The sequence below is a fragment of the Oncorhynchus keta genome, chromosome 10 (assembly GCF_023373465.1).
Source record: "Oncorhynchus keta strain PuntledgeMale-10-30-2019 chromosome 10, Oket_V2, whole genome shotgun sequence".
In the NCBI taxonomy this organism is placed as follows: Eukaryota; Metazoa; Chordata; class Actinopteri; order Salmoniformes; family Salmonidae; genus Oncorhynchus; species Oncorhynchus keta.
In genome coordinates, this window is record NC_068430.1 from 67,344,036 (window position 1) to 67,364,472 (window position 20,437).

Below are 20,437 nucleotides of genomic sequence, written 5' to 3' on the forward strand. Positions count from 1 at the left end.
TGTCCAAATCATCTATAGTAACTTCCCCGAGCTACAAAATCAATTTGAGATACTTTAGGATGATTTGGTCAGTAAGCACAAAACAATGCTAATATCTGTACCTTTGTGCCACACATGCAAAAAAAATGTAGGATTTGGAGACAGTCACCAGGTAAACAAAAACCAAGCATGGATTGCTGTCATACCTTGTCCATAGACTGCTAACAATAAGGAAACCAGTAGCCTGTATGCCATTTTGTAATTTGGGTGAGCTATCACTAACAGCGGACTAATGAACAAAATACTAAACTGTTCCTTTAAGTCTACCCCTTTAAGGCTGAGCCTGGGTGAAAAAAAAATGCTAAAAAGCCACTTATTTTTATCACTGAACAAGAACTCCAGTATTGATTCCATCAACACAAACAGACAGGGCATGGGTGGATGCTGGGGGGTGCACGCACTAGACCAGTCAGTATGGGGCAGAATGTATGGAGAGACCCATTGGGGACCATAGACATTGAGGTTTAGGTGGTTTAGACCTATTAAATGTATTGAATAGTATCTGCTTTATAGTGTACTGAACACAGAGATATCACAGGACAACACTGACATTCTCACATAATCATATGCAGACATTTACAATAAAAAGCATGTTATGTGGACATCCAAATCTGAAAAACTGAAATGTGCAGTAGGCTGCTCATTCAGGACAAAAAAAAATGTGTCTCGAACAACTTCGCCCTCAGGTGGTGATTTTTTAACAGTATATTAGGTTTGGGCGAAATTGGCAACCTTACCTGTCATCAACTCCCAGTTTATCAAAAATTATCCTTCTGGATTTCCCATATCGGATAGGATTAAATGCACGGAATTATGACTATGACGGCTGTCCCCATTCAAATCAATGATTCGTCCGTTATGTTCATAATATTTTTATCCATTTAATCCTGGCTGCTGTTTATGGGTTTTTCCCGCTCGCGCTAGTGTATCTCTTCCAACTCTCAGCATCCAGTGGTCCTCGCGCTCTACTGAGTTCGTGAAGTCACGCACATGCTGCTGTCGGGCGCGCCAGTGCAGCGGTGGTTCTCGCCTCGGGGATGGCGCCCTCTGTTTCGGTGTTCAAGTCGGGTTTTCAACCTCAGGACAACAAACATCCGATGGAAAGTGTCCTTCCCGACGCGGAGCAGCTCCTGCTGTTCCTCAGGAAACTCAAAAAGAGGTGTTCGACTTGTGCGACGAGGATTCGGATGGTTATATTCGCGTGGAGCATTTCGTAAACCTCAGTTCACAGTTCGGCCAAGGAGACGAGGTAATATAAATGCCAATCAAGCATCACCTGGTGTTTTATGGAGTAACGTTGCGCTACAGTATCGTTTGTTTATACGTTTAAAGGCTTCGTTTCTATGTTTCTTGTTGTGTTTTATGTTGTGTAGACTATGTTATTACACATGCATAGATATTTACTTACAATATACTAATTCATTCATGTTTGGCTATTCAGAACATATAGCCTATACCATAAAGTGGAACAGGCTCTTTGTACCAAAAGCTGAACAAAGCTTACACCTGTAAAAGTATATTTTCTTGGATGCTAAAAAACAAGATAGACGTGAGATTTTATTTTCAAGTAACTATTAACGTTAGAACTAGTTCACAGTGTGGCTGTGGAGGAGAGTACAGTAACACTTTCCAGTGAGATCATCTGATTCAGCCTTTCTCTCCCATTCCTTGTATTCAGGCTCTAATTTTGGCCCAAAAAGTGAAACTCATTTTCGTCCAAATGTGTTATTATGTGGTAGAGAAATTAGGTCAACTACTGAGAGAGAGAGACTGGAAAATAGGCTAACTGTGTTCTTCTGACGGTATTAATGGACTATAGCCAACAGCTCTCAATTGCATCAGCCTTTTGATATTTAATATAATGTGTCAGCCTCAACATAGTAATAAACATAGGCAGACAGGTTTGTTTTAGTAAAGGAGTTTTCTCTGTTATAAATTAGGCTTAACACAAGCCTTCTGCCATTTGTCATGGCATGGCTGCGCTCTGCTGAACTGGGCTGAGTGATTGTGTGAGCAGGGAGCGAGCATGCATAGACCTGCCTGTGTAGATTCAGAAACAGATATATAGCCTAGACTAGAAACAGCGCAAAGCACCCAAGAGACTTTATCTTACCCTAACCCGTCACTGACCTGCTCTGTCTGAATAATAATAGTGTGCAATGAATTGGCACTCTCTTTATGTGAACAATTAACTATTTTATTTGGCGCTCTGTATCTTTGTAAATGTAATTAGGTTGGTAATAGGCCACTTTGCCTGTCTCCATACAGGCTTTTTCCAGTAAGAATGATTCATAGGCTGTGTCCGAAATGGCACCCTATTCCCTATATAGTGCACTACTTTTGACCAGAACCCTGTGGGTCCTGGTCCCCCTTGTCAAAATAGGGTGCCATAGTGTGCATACACAGGCAGATCTGCGTAGCTCTACAGGAGTCCACTGTCCTGCAGTGTGTCCTACTGTTCTGAGTGTGAGTTGGGGATGGATGCACTCAACTTCCCACAGGTTGATAAGCGTAAACTGTTCTCAGGCCAGTTTTAATTGGACAACCCATACACTCCCGACTTTGTCATTGGCTAAATGATACCAGTTTGGTCTTGATGTTTTAACTGTTGTTGAATAATTAACAATGATACTTGTGTTCCAATGTATGTCACAGGGCTGGAACATTAGTGTTGATTGGCTCCCCCGTGTTCTGTTGCTTATCACTTCTCAGGAACATTAGCTCTGATTGGTTCCTTTGGGATGCTTTGCATGGACTGTGGGCAAATGGATCAAATCAACAGGTGTAGTAGACCTTACTGTGAAATACTTACTTACAAGCCCTTAACCAACAATGCAGTTCAAGAAATAAGAGTTAAGAAAATATTTACTAAATAAAATAAAGTACAAATAAAAAGTAACAGTAGAATTACATAACAATAACGAGGCTATATACAGGGGGTCCAGTACCGAGTAAATGTGTGGGGGTACAGGTTAGTTGAGGTAATTTGTACATGTAGGTACGGGTAAAGTGACTATGCATAGCGAGCAGCAGCAGTGTAAAAACAAAGGGGTGGGGGGGTGGGGGGTCAATGTATATAGTCCGGGTGTCCATTTGATTAATTGTTCAGCAGTTTATAGCTTGGGGGTAGAAGCTGTTCAGGAGCCTTTTGGACCTAGACTTGGCGCTCTGGTACCGCTTGATGATGTGGATAGGGGTTAAAAAGGGGTGCTATTAATAGTAGGTAGTGTGGGTGTTCAACTATGCATGTAGCATCAACACTCTCCTCAGCAGATGTAGTGAATAAGTCTATGTGGACACTGAATTCTCATGTTGGAACTACCTTAGTTCAAAATTAAATGAGCATTTGAGAAAGAGGCAGCTCGATGAAGCTAAATCTTTTCAGCTAAACAATTTCCCCAAAGCTTCTCTCAATAGTTTTATTAGACCACAATGTTCCACTCTGTTATTTGACCCTGATGGTCATCTATGAAAGTTTGAACATCTTGAAGAATGATTTGGCTTTAATGGCCATGTACTCTTATACTCTCTACCCAGCACAGCCAGGAGAGGACTGGCCACCCCTCAGAGCCTGGTTCCTCTCTAGGTTTCTTCCTAGGTTCCTGCCTTTCTAGGGAGTTTTTCCTAGCCACTGTGCTTCTACATCTCCATTGCTTGCTGTTTAGAGTTTTAGGCTGGGTTTCTGTATAAACACTTTGTGACATCTGCTGATGTAAAAAGGGCTATATGAATACATTTGATTTGATTTGAGTTACGCACACAGAACATGATGCAGATGAGATTAAACCTGTCTGGACCTCTCAGTGTCCCACTGGCAACACGTAACCTCAACATCATCCTTTCACTGCTCCCATATTCTGACCTATCCTGTCCACTCCCTCTATCCATGCACTCACAGTCACACTGACCCCCTCCTCCTCCTAATCCAGCAGAACTGAGTTTAATCTACTAAAAACTCAGACTCACTGGTCCAAATCATCCAACACAATGGCCTTCATTTCACCCAGTACTTTCCTGTTGACCCAGTTGCCGTGCCGACAGTAACTAGGGCATTAGAGCCGTAATCGTCTGGTGTGTGTTTTGACTGACAGCTGGCTGACACAGTGAGGGATGGTGATGCACAGCTGTATAGCAGAGGTTGGACAGATGGGAGCGAGGACCCATCGTGTGTGTGTGGTCTGTTGAAGGACTGTCTCCCACCACATTCTCAGACACACGCACACAAATGTACGAGCATACACGTACACACACAAACACACGCATACGCAAGCACGCACACACACACAATCTCTCTGGTATTCACACAGTCATTCTCAGTCACTAGCAGGTCTCTATCCCCAGCATTTACCATTTCATGACACTGTTTTACCAGCCCCAGTCTAAAAGTAGGAGTTGAAAGAGTTGCAGGCAGCATCTAAAGTACATTAAATGCATAATTCATGAGCACAGTACAGTACCCCTGTGTCTCTGCTTCAGCCCACATGAAAGATGTGGATGTGGGTTGATGGTGGGAGCGGCTACAGAGTTGCATACATTTCCTCCATCACAGGGAGTGCAGGTCGGTACTATGGGCTGTTTTCAGTAAGATACACCCTGTCTCCCCCTCCTCACTTTCACGTTGACTATTACACAGGATCATCAACCGAGATCTACCAGTTCACCTCTGACTGGTATTGGCTGGTTTTATTTATTAACTGTATTTTTATTTATTTCACTTTTATTTAACCAGGTAGACTAGTTGAGAACAAGTTCTCATTTACAACTGCGACCTGGCCAAGATTAAGCGAAGCAGTTCGACACATACAACACAGAGTTACACATGGAATAAACAAACATACAGTAGAAACAGTCTATATACAGTGTGTGCAAATGAGGTAGGATAAGGGAGGTAAGGCAATAAATAGGCCATGGTGGCGAAGTAATTACAATATAGCAATTAAACACTGGAATGGTAGATGTGCAGAAGATGAATTTGCAAGTAGAGATACTGGGGTGCAAAGGAGCAAGATAAATAAATACATTATGGGGGGTAGTTGGATGGGCTATTTACAGATGGGCTATGTAGAGGTGCAGTGATCTGTGAGCTGGTGCTTAAAACTAGTAAGGGAGATATGAGTCTCCGGCTTCAGTGATTTTTGCAGTTCGTTCCAGTCATTGGCAGCAGAGAACTGGAAGGAAAGGTGGCCAAAGGAAGAATTGGCTCTGTTGAGTCTGCCGATAAGAATGTGGTGATTGACAGAGTATATATATATATATATATATATATATATATATATATATACACACATACACACACACACACACACAGTGGGACAAAAAAGTATTTAGTCAGACACCAATTGTGCAAGTTCTCCCACTTAAAAAGATGAGAGGCCTGTAATTTTCATCATAGGTACACTTCAACTATGACAGACAAAATCTGAAAAAAATTACAGAAAAAAAATCCAGAAAATCACATTGTAGGATTTTTAATGAATTTATTTGCAAATTATGGTGGAAAATAAGTATTTGGTCAATTACAAAAGTTTATCTCAATACCTTGTTATATACCCTTCGTTGGCAATGACAGAGGTCAAACGTTTTCTGAAATCTTCACAAGGTTTTCACACACGGTTGCTGGTATTTTGGCCCATTCCTCCATGCAGATCTCCTCTAGAATAGTGATGTTTTGAGGCTGTTGCTGGGCAACACGGACTTTCAACTCCCTCCAAAGATTTTCTATGGGGTTGAGATCTGGAGACAGGCTAGGCCACTCCAGGTCCTTGAAATGTTTCTTACGAAGCCACTCCTTTGTTGCCCGGGCAGTGTGTTTGGGATCATTGTCATGCTAAAAGACCCAGCAACGTTTCATCATCTTCAATGCCCTTGCTGATGGAAGGAGGTTTTCACTCAAAATCTCACGATACATGGCCCCATTCATTATTTCCTGTAACGGTTTTCTAGGTGTGGTGAAGGAGAGTCGGACCGAACTGCAGCATGTAGATTGCGATCCATGTTTAATGAACAAAAAAACGTAACACAAATCTAAAACACAAACACTACAAAACAAAGAACGTAACGAAAACCGAAACAGCCTATACTAGTGAAAACTAACACAGACAGGAACAAGGACGCTAAGGACAATCACCGAACACAACCAAAGAATATGGCTGCCTAAATATGGTTCCCAATCAGAGACAACGATAAACACCTGCCTCTGATTGAGAACCACTTCAGACAGCCATAGACTTACCTAGAACACCCCACTAAGCTATAATCCCACTACATACACACCACATACAAAAACCCATGTCACACCCTGGCCTGAACAAATAAATGAAGATAAACACAAAATACTTCGACCAGGGCGTGACATTTCCTTTACACGGATCAGTCGTCCTGGTCCCTTTGCAGAAGAACAGCCCCAAAGCATGAGGTTTCCACCCCATGCTTCACAGTAGGTATGGTGTTCTTTGGATGCAACTCAGCATTCTTTGTCCTCCAAACACGAGTTGAGTTTTTACCAAAAAGTTATATTTTGGTTTCATCTGACCATATGACATTCTCCCAATCTTCTTCTGGATCATCCAAATGCAAACGTCAGACGGGCCTGGACATGTACTGGCTTAAGCAGGGGTATACGTCTGGCACTGCAGGATTTGAGTCCCTGGCGGCGTAGTGTGTTATTGATGGAAGGCTTTGTTACTTTGGTCCAAGCTCTCTGCAGGTCATTCACTAGGACCCCCCGTGTGGTTCTGGGATTTTTGCTCACCGTTCTTGTGATCATTTTGACCCCACGGGGTGAGATCTTGCGTGGAGCCCCAGATCGAGGGAGATTATCAGTGGTCTTGTATGTCTTCCATTTCCTAATAATTGCTCCCACAGTTGATTTCTTCAAACCAAGCTGCTTACCTATTGCAGATTCAGTCTTCCCAGCCTGGTGCAGGTCTACAATTTTGTTTCTGGTGTCCTTTGACAGCTCTTTGGTCTTGGCCATAGTGGAGTTTGGAGTGTGACTGTTTGAGGTTGTGGACAGGTGTCTTTTATACTGATAACAAGTTCAAACAGGTGTCATTAATACAGGTAACGAGTGGAGGACAGAGGAGCCTCTTAAAGAAGAAGTTACAGGTCTGTGAGAGCCAGAAATCTTGCTTGTTTGTAGGTGACCAAATACTTATTTTCCACCATAATTTGCAAATCAATTAATTAAAAATGTTCTGGATTTAAAAATAATTGTCTCTCATAGTTGAAGTGTACCTATGATGAAAAATACAGGCCTCTCATCTTTTTAAGTGGGAGAACTTGCACAATTGGTGGCTGAATAAATACTTTTTTGCCCCACTGTGTGTGTGTGTGTGTGTGTATATATACATACACACACACAGTCTTATGCATTCATGATGTGTGCTCTATATGAGTGACATCCTCTGTGTGAAGAGCCGTACTTCAGCTTTAGGTCATAACAACATGAGGTGTGTTGTAGTGACTCAGTAGTGATTCAGAGAGGGACTGTTAGAACAGGTGGTGGTGGGAGGCTCACAGCTACAGGTCACACACACACACACACACACACACACACACACACACACACACACACACACACACACACACACACACACACACACACACACACACACACACACACACACACACACACACACACACACACACAGCTGTCAGCAAGAGTCAGACATTGACAGGTTGTTTACAATTTCATCTGTACGTTTGCATAGATTCTCTTTGTATTTTATGAAGCCAAACCCATGACAAATTGTTTTTGTTCAGCCGTTTTGTTGCCTGTCCCATGTTCTCCAGGTGAAGAAGTTGGCCAAATGCTTGGACCCCAATGCTCAGGGCAGGATCAACTTCAAGGACTTCTGCCATGGAGTGCTGGCTATCAAAGGTAGGAATGAGGCATGGACAGGGAGCCAACCATCGGCAACTGCATAATTCAGTTTTACTGGTGTGTGTGTGTGTGTCTGCGTGCATGTGCATCCATGCATATGGTGTCTTCCCACTGAGGCAGAAGAGCATCATTCAGCAACACTATTCTGCCATTACTGTCCTACTCAGGTTATAGATGCTGGGACTGAAGAGGATGGGTAACTCCTACTGCCTAGTTACCATGTAGTTACCATGGAGTAGAGTTGAGTCACATGTTCATACATACACAGCCTACCTACAAAATGGTATTGTGCTCAAACAATATTGTTCTCTTTTTCATAAGAAGGTAGTGTAGCTCAAACCCCCAAAATATTTTTTTTCTGAGAGAATCAATCAAAGATCAGCCAGAAATAAGTACAACTTGGCGCGAATATTGCATTTACAATGGCCTCAGCATCAGAAAGTGAAGGCGGAGAGACATAAAGGATGCTGGAGAGTTAGTGTCAATCAAAAGTGAAGCCCTACAATTTAGAGAATAAAAAGTCTGCTTTGGGCTATGTGAGTCCTGCCCATGATTGAATCTTAACATCTTCACTATGGCCACTTTGTTTTTCCCTGCTACACACTCAAGGCTTGTTTCTGCCAACTTATCATAACTGCTCTAACTGACCGGCCGGCCTCCTCTTTGGACTGTCTAGAGAGAGAGAGTCCCTGTAAACCAGGTTAGTTTGTTTTTCCCTGCTACACACTCCAGGCTTGTTTATAACAACCAGGACACATGAGTGGGGAACCAGCCAACCAGGACACGTGAGTGGGGAACCAGCCAACCAGGACACATGAGTGGGAAACCAGCCAACCAGGACACATGAGTGGGGAACCAGCCAACCAGGACACATGAGTGGGGAACCAGCCAACCAGGACACGTGAGTGGGGAACCAGCCAACCAGGACACATGAGTGGGAAACCAGCCAACCAGGACACGTGAGTGGGGAACCAGCCAACCAGGACACATGAGTGGGGAACCAGCCAACCAGGACACATGAGTGGGGAACCAGCCAACCAGGACACATGAGTGGGGAACCAGCCAACCAGGACACATGAGTGGGGAACCAGCCAACCAGGACACGTGAGTGGGGAACCAGCCAACCAGGACACATGAGTGGGAAACCAGCCAACCAGGACACGTGAGTGGGGAACCAGCCAACCAGGACACATGAGTGGGGAACCAGCCAACCAGGACACATGAGTGGGGAACCAGCCAACCAGGACACATGAGTGGGGAACCAGCCAACCAGGACACATGAGTGGGGAACCAGCCAACCAGGACACATGAGTGGGGAACCAGCCAACCAGGACACATGAGTGGGGAACCAGCCAACCAGGACACATGAGTGGGGAACCAGCCAACCAGGACACATGAGTGGGGAACCAGCCAACCAGGACACATGAGTGGGGAACCAGCCCTGCCAGGATGTTGTTGTGTATTGTTGGGGCCAAACACGTCAACGGCTAACATCTAACGCTCCCCCCATAGAGCTCCATTGTAATTGATTGACTGCAGGTGTGCATGCTTAGCAGTGACCTGCCTCTACTCTGGCTCCAGCTCAGCCACTGCAGCCTGGGGCTAAATCCACAACCCACAGATGGTGCAGTGACGCTAAGGCAGGGTATGGGCACAGGGAGTTTGCCTTGTTAATACGGTGCATGCGTGGTGTCATGTCAGGTGCCAATGTGAATTTAGGATGATGAACCACAGATGATGGACTGAAGGCTCTGTTTTAGTCAGATTAAACTGCTACTAGTCCACTCCCACTCCAAGTTAAAGCTGTCATGTCTCCCTCTTACAAAGCCGAAGACTGTGTTTCTAACCTACTCCCAACCAATCATTAATTCATACCAACAAACTCCTTCAGCCCCCCGTGTGTCACTGTTGGCTCACTGTCTGTGTGAATATGTGTGTGTTGAATTATAGATAGGAGAAAAGTAAGTGCACGTGCAGAAGTGCACGTTTCCTAAATACTTACAGGAAATGGATTGTGAACTCAACTAGTCTACCTCATGTAACTGTGGCAGTTGTTTTCTGTCTTGATGTCTCATTACTTTATGCTAATATAACGGCTAAAAAGTACAGCAAGTTCTCACATCAAGGATTTCATTTGATGGAAAGAAAAGCTACCCAGGGATGGAGAGACAAGTTGACAGTGGGAGTTAAAGAATATCATGTTATTCTATACAGTATGTATAGAACACCCCCCTCTCTTTCAGGCTGTGAGGGGGTCCTGAAGACCACGCTGGGAGCTCGCAGTATCACACAGCGTCCCTATGAGACCGACAACGGTTACTACTACCAGGTACATAATGTGTGTGTGTGTGCCCTTTCGCCAGGCCAGCCTCTATATTTTACCTCTTTTCATTACCAAGTCAAAAGTCAGGTGAAACCCACAAACTATATTGTTTTCTTGTAACATGGGAGCTTTGACTTTCTAAGCCCTTCATCCCAAATCAGACACATAATGTGGTTACATTTTTACACTGTCTTTTCTCTCCCTGCACGGATAAACCTAGATTAATGTCAGCATGTGAATCTGGACATAAACTAGCCAGAGTCAAGGCAAACTCCCACACAATGGATTAACAGGCATCACATCAAATATAGTGAGTTGTACCATACCTTTACAAATGTATGTCTTTACCAACATTACTTATTTTGATTTTATTGTAGGCCTAGTAGTTTACTTCAAAGTAAAATTTCATAACATGTTTGTGTAATTACTGAGTACAATTTTTCAGCTTAAGTACCTCATGTGACCAGAGGGTGGCGTACTTTATCCATTCCATTGCCAAAGATTAGTAACAGTAGCTGGCCCAGATTCTCTCCAGCCCAGCCCCATTCTTTAGACATGGCCTTTGTTTCACGCTTCTCTCTCATTTAAGGCCAGTAAACTAAGATAATTGGCTTATGTCATGGAGGGGTGTACAGAGTCTATAACATTGTTCCCAAGTGATGCTGCCCAAGCTTTCACCACACTGGAGCAGACCTGGGTTCAAATATTATTTAGAATCATTTCCACCTGGCACTCTAGGCAGGCTAGAGCAATCGCTGAATGTATTTGAAAGATTTCAAATAGTATTTGAACCAAGGTCTGCATTGGAGAGGAAGATCCCCATATTAGGTGTTACAGGATGTGTCATTGTAATGTCCCACTCATCGGGTCATCTCTGGGGAAACAGGATATGGTGTGGTAACGATTTATACCACGACACTAGACCAGGGGGTCTCTCTGTTTATGTAAGCAATGTTGAAGCATTGATTTAATGTCAGTGGGTATTAACTAGTGAATGTTTTGCGTTTCTGTTTTCAATTGTGCCAGTGTATCCTTTTATATAAGCCCTCTCTGTGAGTACCCAGATTGAGAGCGTTTTTTTCTTCCAAGTCTTCTGCTGCAAATGCATTATCCACATGGAGAAATATATCAAATCAAATGTATTTATATAGCCCTTCTTACATCAGCTGATATCTCAAAGTGCTGTACAGACACCCAGCCTAAAACCCCAAACAGCAAGGAATGCAGGTGTAGAAGCACGGTGGCTAGGAAAAACTCCCTAGAAAGAAACCTAGAGAGGAACCAGGCTATGAGGGACGGCCAGTCCTCTTCTGGCTGTGCCGGGTGGAGATTATAACAGAACATGGCCAAGATGTTCAAATGTTCATAAATGACCAGAATGGTCTAATAATAATAATCACAGTAGTTGTCGAGGGTGCAGCAAGTCAGCACCTCAGGAGTAAATGTCAGTTGGCTTTTCATAGCCGATCATTAAGAGTATCTCTACCGCCCCTGCTGTCTCTAGAGAGTTAAAAACGGCAGGTCTGGGACAGGTAGCACGTCCGGTGAACAGGTCAGGGTTCCATAGCCGCAGGCAGAACAGTTGAAACTGGAGCAGCAGCACAGCCAGGTGGACTGGGGACAGCAAGGAGTCATCAGGCAAGGTAGTCCTGAGGCATGGTCCTAGGGCTCAGGTCCTCCGAGAGAGAGAAAGAGAGAATTAGAGAGAGCATACTTAAATTCACACAGGACACCAGATAAGACAGGAGAAATTCCCCAGATATAACAAACTGACCCTAGCCCCCCGACACATAAACTACTGCAGCATAAATACTGGAGGCTGAGACAGGAGGGGTCAGGAGACACTGTGGCCCCATCCGATGATACCCCCAGACAGGGCCAAACAGGAAGGATCTAACCCCACCCACTTTGCCAAAGCACAGCCCCCACACCACTAGAGAGATATCTTCAACCACCAACTTACCATCCTGAGACAAGGCCGAGTATAGCCCACAAAGATCTCTGTCACGGCACAACCCAAGGGGGGGGGGGGCAACCCAGACAGGAAGATCATGTCAGTGACTCAACCCACCCCTCCTAGGGACAGCATGAAAAAAAATATATATATATATACACTCTTGAAATATATACAAAGCCTGTAATTGAATACATAGCCATCACCTGCAGTCAATGAAATAGCTTTTGTAAAGTGACTCTGACATTACAAAATGCCTCTCTCGTCTTCACTGGAAATGTCATTGAACTCAGGTAGTCTCATTCACAAGGCAATGGAACTGTATGACCTTGGTGGTATATGTAGTAGTTAAACTGAAGTTGACTCAATTCCCCCATACAGTTGAAGCTATAAATCCAACACACACACACACACACTCACAGAGGCTATAGTGTCTGGTTGATTTACAGCTGACCTAATACATGGGAATAGTTTGCTGTTTGTGCCGTGTTCCAAAGAGAAAAATGTCATCACTATGGCCATGGGTGGAATGGTGCGGGGCCCAACTTATAAAGACACACAGAGTTCCCTTACTACCCTACACTCAATGTGTGCGTGAACGTGTATGTGTGTGTGTAGGTGCGTGTGTGTAGGTGCGTGTGTGTGTGTGTGTGAGTCGGCCTGGTCCTAGATAAAGATGGTTCCAGTTCCAGGGGCTGACTTGCAACCAGATGGTCATGTATAATTGATCCCGTTCACTTCTCCCTCCTCTAGTGTCTACTCAACCTGTTGCACTAGATGCTGGGAGAGGTTGGGTGTCTCATACCAGGTATAGGCACAGGTAGCTGTGGTGAACAGGGAATGTACCTTTTAGCTGAACGTATATACAGTCGCAGGACAAGTTTGGAACTATTTGTAAGTACATTGTGAATAGCTTTTCTCTTGAGGATCAAGATAGTGTACATTGTTTTTTGTATTGATGTTTTGGGGGTTAGTTTGGGTGGGAGAGTGTAGTTTTCTGGGACAGTGGGGTTGTTATCCAGTGTTCCAGCTGAGCTCTCTGGACTAAAGAGGTTTGTGGAGGGAAAACTTGGTTGCCATTGTGAGGAGACAGAGGAATCTCAGAATCACTGTGCTCCAGTGCAGCCTCTAGAGGTGAGAGAGAGAAACAAAGAGAGAGAGATATGAGGAGGAGGAGAAGTGTGTGATCTGTCTCATTAGTGTAAGAGGAGGTACACAGGATTTATTTGCCTGTTCACTAAAATGGATAATGTGCTGAGCGAGTGCACATAGACACACACACACACACTCACAGAGGAGGAAGGCTGGGGGAATTAGTTTTGGCAGGTATCAGAGACAGATGAAGCTGGTGCGCTGAGCATTGCAGGGGAGGAGAGAGTGATAAAGAGTGAGTGTGTGTGTGGTGAGAGCTTGGTCTAGATGTGCAGCACCAGGGAGGTAGGGGAAGAGAGATAACAGATCCGAAGGAAAACAGGCTCCTGTAATTGCCAAGCCTGGTTTACAGAATCAGGTCAGAGCAAAGAGAGTGGGAGCAAAATAGTGGGATCCCCTACACAGTGGCACTAGCAGGGTAACAACAACAGAGTCATGTCTACCACCACTCCTGTTGAAGTTTAAAACTGCCACTGGTATATAGGAGCTAGTACAACGTTGCGTATTGTACCCACGTAGCATCGCATATCAGACATTTCTACACTATTAGACGTCATAGTTTATTATGTAGCTCTATGTGTCTGGTCATTCCGTGTCATCCGAGTAAGTAGCATTGAAAACGTCAGTCTCTATTCAATAGCTTAATATAAGTCAAACTAATTAATGAAAATGGCTAATAAAGTAAACAAATTTCATGGAACTGCAAACTTCTGAAGCATAGGGAGTAGGGATCAAGCTTGTTAGTGTTTTAAGGAGTCAACTGTGTTCTGAGGGTAGATCAATCATGATTGGTTCTTAAAACATGAACAAACTGGAGACTTACATCCCCCAGAGACCCACTTCAGTCCTCTCAAAATAATCAAATCAAAATCAAATCAAATTGATTTATATAGCCCTTCGTACATCAGCTGATATCTCAAAGTGCTGTACAGAAACCCAGCCTAAAACCCCAAACAGCAAACAATGCAGGTGTAAAAGCACGGTGGCTAGGAAAAACTCCCTAGAAAGGCCAAAACCTAGGAAGAAACCTAGAGAGGAACCGGGCTATGTGGGGTGACCAGTCCTCTTCTGGCTGTGCCGGGTAGAGATTATAACAGAACATGACCAAGATGTTCAAATGTTCATAAATGACCAGCATGGTCGAATAATAATAAGGCAGAACAGTTGAAACTGGAGCAGCAGCACAGTCAGGTGGACTGGGGACAGCAAGGAGCCATCATGTCAGGTAGTCCTGGGGCACGGTCCTAGGGCTCAGGTCCTCCGAGAGAGAGAAAGAAAGAGAGAATTAGAGAGAGCATATGTGGGGTGGCCAGTCCTCTTCTGGCTGTGCCGGGTGGAGATTATAACAGAACGTGGCCAAGATGTTCAAATGTTCATAAATGACCAGCATGGTTGAATAATAGTAAGGCAGAACAGTTGAAACTGGAGCAGCAGCATGGCCAGGTGGACTGGGGACAGCAAGGAGTCATCATGTCAGGTAGTCCTGGGACATGGTCCTAGGGCCCAGGCCAGTTGAAACTGGAGCAGCAGCATGGCCAGGTGGACTGGGGACAGCAAGGAGTCATCATGTCAGGTAGTCCTGGGGCATGGTCCTAGGGCTCAGGTCCTCCGAGAGAGAGAAAGAAAGAGAGAAGGAGAGAATTAGAGAACGCACACTTAGATTCACACAGGACACCGAATAGGACAGGAGAAGTACTCCAGATATAACAAACTGACCCTAGCCCCCCGACACATAAACTACTGCAGCATAAATACTGGAGGCTGAGACAGGAGGGGTCAGGAGACACTAATCCCCCCCTCAAACCTCTTACTGGTACTGACTCTGAGCCACACTGAGCTGAGATATCCCTCTCTGCCTTAAGACACTTGTCCTCATTAGAACTGCATGGATTACACTGACATTCCACCAGTGCAGTTAGCATGCTAACAGATTAGCAATTAACTCCATTTTGGAATTATCATGCTAGAAGAGTAGCATGGAACTCTCCCATTAAGAGGTGAAGGTTAGTAGCTGGCACAGCCACATAGTAATAAAATCTGATTTGAAACCTTTTTATATTTCACCTTTATTTAACCAGGTAGGCTAGTTGAGAACAAGTTCTCATTTACAACTGGCCAAGATAAAGCCAAGCAGTGCGACACAAACAACACAGAGTTACACATGGAATAAACAAGCGTACAGTCAATAACACAATAGAAAAAAATATATAAGTCTATATACAGTGTGTGCAAATGGCATTAGGAGGTAAGGCAATAAATAGGCCATAGTAACGGAGTAATTACAATTGAGCAAATTAACACTGGAGTGATAGATGAGCAGATTATGATGTGCAAGTAGAAATACTGGTGTGCAAAAGAGCAGAAAAGTAAATAAAATCAATACGGGGATGAAGTAAGTAGATTGGGTGGGCTATTTACGGATGGGCTATGTACAGCTGTAGCGATCGTTTAGCTGCTCAGATAGCTGATGTTTAAAGTTAGTGAGCGTAATATAAGTCTCCAGCGATTTTTGCGATTCGTTCCAGTCATTGGCAGCAGAGAACTGGAAGGAAAGGCGGCCAAAGGAGGTGTTGGCTTTGGGGATGATCAGTGAGATGTACCTGCTGGAGCGCGTGCTACAGGTGGGTGTTGTTATCGTGACCAGTGAGCTGAGATAAGGCGGAGCTTTACCTAGCATAGACTTAGATGACCTGGAGCCAGTGGGTCTGGCGACTAATATGTAGCGAGGGCCAGCCGACTAGAGCATACAGGTCGCAGTGGTGGGTGGTATAAGGGGCTTTGGTGACAAAACGGATGGCACTGTGATAGACTGCGTCCAGTTTGCTGAGTAGAGTATTGGAGGCTGTTTTGTATATCGCCAAAGTCGAGGATCGGTAGGATTGGCAGTTTTACGAGGGTATGTTTGGCGGCGTGAGTGAGGGAGGCTTTGTTACAAAATAGGAAGGCGATTCTAGATTTAATTTTGGATAACCCTAACCAAACCCTAAACTTAACCACACTGCTAACCCAAATGCCTAACTCTAACCTTAAATAAGACCAAAAAGCTAATTTATGTTTTCATACATGTTTACAGCGGAAATTGCTCAGTTCTGCCTCAAGGACAAAACGAATCCCAATAAACGTCAACCTGCTTAAGAGGCATTAGAAGAAGACAAAAATGTATATTACCATTTGAATGACATCTATTGCAGGATAAATCAATGTTGGAGTTTACATACGCTATATATACACTAAAATGTGGACACCGATTCAAATTAGTGGATTTGGCCATTTCAGCCACACCCGTTGCTGACAGGTGTATAAAATCGAGCACACAGCCATGTAATCTCCATAGACAAACATTGGCAGTAGAATGGTCTTACTGAAGAGCTCAGTGACTTTCAATGTTTGTTGGGAGCTTCATGAAATGGGTTTCCATGGCCGAGCAGCCGCACACAAGCCTAAGTTCACCTTGCGCAATGCCAAGCGTCGACTGGATTGGTGTAAAGCTCGCCGCCATTGAACTCTGGAGCAGTGGAAACGCGTTCTCTGGAGTCCGACGGACGAATCTGGGTTTGGCGGATGCGCGGAGGACGCTACCTGCCCGAAGGCATAGTGCCAACTGTAAAGTTTGGTGGAGCAGGAATAATAGTCTGGGTTCGGTCTTCTTCATGGTTCGGTCTAGAGCCCTTAGTTCCAGTGAAGGGAAATCTTAACGCTACAGCATACAATGACATTCTAGACGATTCTGTGCTTCCACCTTCGTGGCAATAGTTTTGGGAAGGCCCTTTCCTGTTTCCACATGACAATAGCCCCGTGCACAAAGCGAGATCCATACAGACATGGTTAGTCGAGATCAGTATGGAAGAAAAATAATCTATATCTTTTCAATTAAAAAAAACAGAGCCTGTCAGATTTCCAGTCATTCCAATTAATGTAATACCCATTGATCTTCAGGAATAGGACTTGGAAATATGGAAATCTAGATTAGCCAAATTGTTTTACCTGAGCACAACCCAGAAACTAAGGACTAATCAGCCTAATCTGTTGTTTTTGATTGTGATGTCAAAAAGAAGTTGACAAAGAAATGTTGCTCTTGGAATGGCATGCTTTGAGCACTATCGAAAAATCGCCCATGAAGAAAATAAAAGCCCCACTCTTTGTCTTCTTAAATTAAATTCCTTTGACAGTATTGAGCACAAACATTTATTCCATAGGCAGGGATCCGCACCATGCAGCTGTTACAAAATAGCATTTTTCACTGGCTGTCCACTGGGGGCATATTCATTACTCCGATCCTGTTGCAAAACGTTTCTTAAACAAAAGGAAACGGAACAAAATGGGGAGGGACCTACCTGAATTTGTTCAATAGAAACTCTTTTTGCTTCCGTTTGGTTTTCAAGAGGTAAACGGTTTCCGTAATGAATACACACCTGGCTGCAAAAACAATGATTGATAGGCAGCTTAAACTTTTAAAATTCAACCTTTATTGGGTTAAAATGCACATATACATTCATGAACAGCCATCCACAACAACGAGAGGTGCAAATAAATGAGAGAGCAGCAGGGTGATTCACATCAATGCGCTATGTAGCCTAAATATCCATAAAAAAATCTGTATTGCCTGTAGGGTACACCACTGTTGTTGTCCTTACCTCCAAGCGTTTATTCAAGTTCGCTGATCTTTGGATGCCGACAGCAGTCGCACCATTGGTAGACATAGTTGGACTGTAGCCTTCAAAAGCCTATTCCTGCTATTTTCCCGCGATCCATCAAATGCATTTGGTGTGTCATCATAGGGGTCTCTGGATTTGTGATCAGACTCGCTCAGGCGGAACAAACTAAAACTTTTTTCAATGCTGATTTGAATGTAATTGAGAAAGCAGAAAGGTGTCAAAAAAGGTTTCGCAAGCATCCTCTCTGAATTTAATAGTAGTCCTAGAAGTAATCATCTAGTTTTTCAAAAGTATCTGTAATCTGATTACAATAATTTCGCTGGTAACGTAACTACAGTTACAGTTTTTGTTGTTGTTATCCGTTACTCCCCAACCCTGGGTGGCTGTAGGCTCACTAAAACAATGACTATTGACTCAAAATGGCGGCTCGTAATCTTCAATGTAGTCTGTACTGCAAGACTCTGTCACAAACAATGAGTTAAGTGTTTAAGAGACATGTTAGTTAACTGTTCTGGTGCCGACAGGCCAGACAATTCACCAGGGTTTACTCACCTTAATCTCCTGTCCCTGTCGAACTCATCTAGTCTCTATTCTCTTAATTTTGTTTAAATCTTTTCATAACTTTGCATCTTATCTCTCCGTTCCCGGAGCACCAGGCAAGCTTTGTGATTCAACATCAGAGCAGAACAGTGTGTGAGGGAGCTCCCAAAACCAGCTCTGAAATGAACTGTGTTATCTCACCCCCCTCCTCCCCCCTCTCTGTTCTTTCATTCTCTTGCACCATCTCTCTCGTGTGCTTACACTCACTCTCTAAATCGGTTGGTTGGTCGGTCGGTCTCTCTCTATGTCTCTTTCTCTCGCTCTCCTTGCAGGGTGCTTTCTCTCTCACCCTTTTCCTCTATTTTTCTCATCCCTCTATCCATGTTAGCATTCGAGGAAGCATTAAGAAGACAGAAAGAGAGAGAGAGAGACAGAGGGAGAAGATAAATAAAGCGATATGGAGAGGGAGCAGTAGAAATAGAGAGAGAGAGAGAGAGAGAGAGAGAGAGAGAGACATACAGAGAGAGAGAGAGAAATACAGGGAAAAGGGAGAGAGAGAGAGAAGGGATATTTACTGTGTGGGCACTGCTGGAGCATACTGTGTGAAACACACTCATCTAGATGAGTGAAGGAAGCGTGCGGAGATGGAACCGTATTGAGAATGCTGTGCTGCAGACTTATGGCTTGTCATAATAGCCATAGAGATCCTATTATTCATCTCAATCATAATAGCGTTTAGGGATCCATAGTTCTTCAGAATTGTGCAGTCAATGGAATAACTCAAGCAATGGTCTTCTTCTGTCTACGTTATAGATGGTTTGAGATCTTTAAAGAGGTTGATGTTAAGTCACTGTAACCATATGTAGTACCAGTCATTGCCTTGCCTAGCTTGTTACAAATATTCTGGATGATTCAAATGATCATCATTACGAGTGCCTGATTGACTGATTTCACATAAGCCCACACATATCATTTGGAAAGATACTGTAGGATTTCTGCCATCTCATATAATGACACCATAGTCACAGCAACCCAGACTGACAAGCAGCACACATTACTCACCCTGCTATCACAGCCCACACATACCACACCACTCACCCTGCTATCACAGCCCACACATACCACACCACTCACCCTGCTATCACAGCCCACACATACCACACCACTCACCCTGCTATCACAGCCCACACATACCACACCACTCACCCTGCTATCACAGCCCACACATACCACATCACTCACATTGCTATCACAGCCCACACATACCACACCGCTCACCCTGCTATCACAGCCCACACATACCACACCACTCACCCTGCTATCACAGCCCACACATACCACATCACTCACCCTGCTATCACAGCCCACACATACCACATCACTCACATTGCTATCACAGCCCACACATACCACATCACTCACCCTGCTATCACAGCCCACACATACCACATCACTCACATTGCTATCACAGCCCACACATACCACATCACTCACATTGCTATCACAGCCCACACATACCACATCACTCACCCTGCTATCACAGCCCACACATACCACATCACTCACATTGCTATCACAGCCCACACATACCACATTACTCACCCTGCTATCACAGCCCACACATACCACACCACTCACCCTGCTATCACAGCCCACACATACCACATCACTCACATTGCTATCACAGCCCACACATACCACATCACTCACCCTGCTATCACAGCCCACACATACCACACCACTCACCCTGCTATCACAGCCCACACATACCACATCACTCACATTGCTATCACAGCCCACACATACCACATCACTCACCCTGCTATCACAGCCCACACATACCACACCACTCACCCTGCTATCACAGCCCACACATACCACATCACTCA

General features: G+C 44.2%; 1 protein-coding gene across 1 annotated transcript in view; it reads left to right on the top strand.

The window, feature by feature from the left end:
- The first annotated feature begins 10,157 nt into the window (after positions 1 to 10,157).
- Positions 10,158 to 20,437, top strand: part of LOC118376078 (rab11 family-interacting protein 4A-like) — an 83,291-nt gene continuing 73,011 nt past the window's right edge. Inside the window, exon 1 of the mRNA XM_052527755.1 lies at positions 10,158 to 10,253. The gene's annotated coding sequence lies outside the window, so the exon portion shown is untranslated. The remainder of the gene's footprint in view (positions 10,254 to 20,437) is intronic.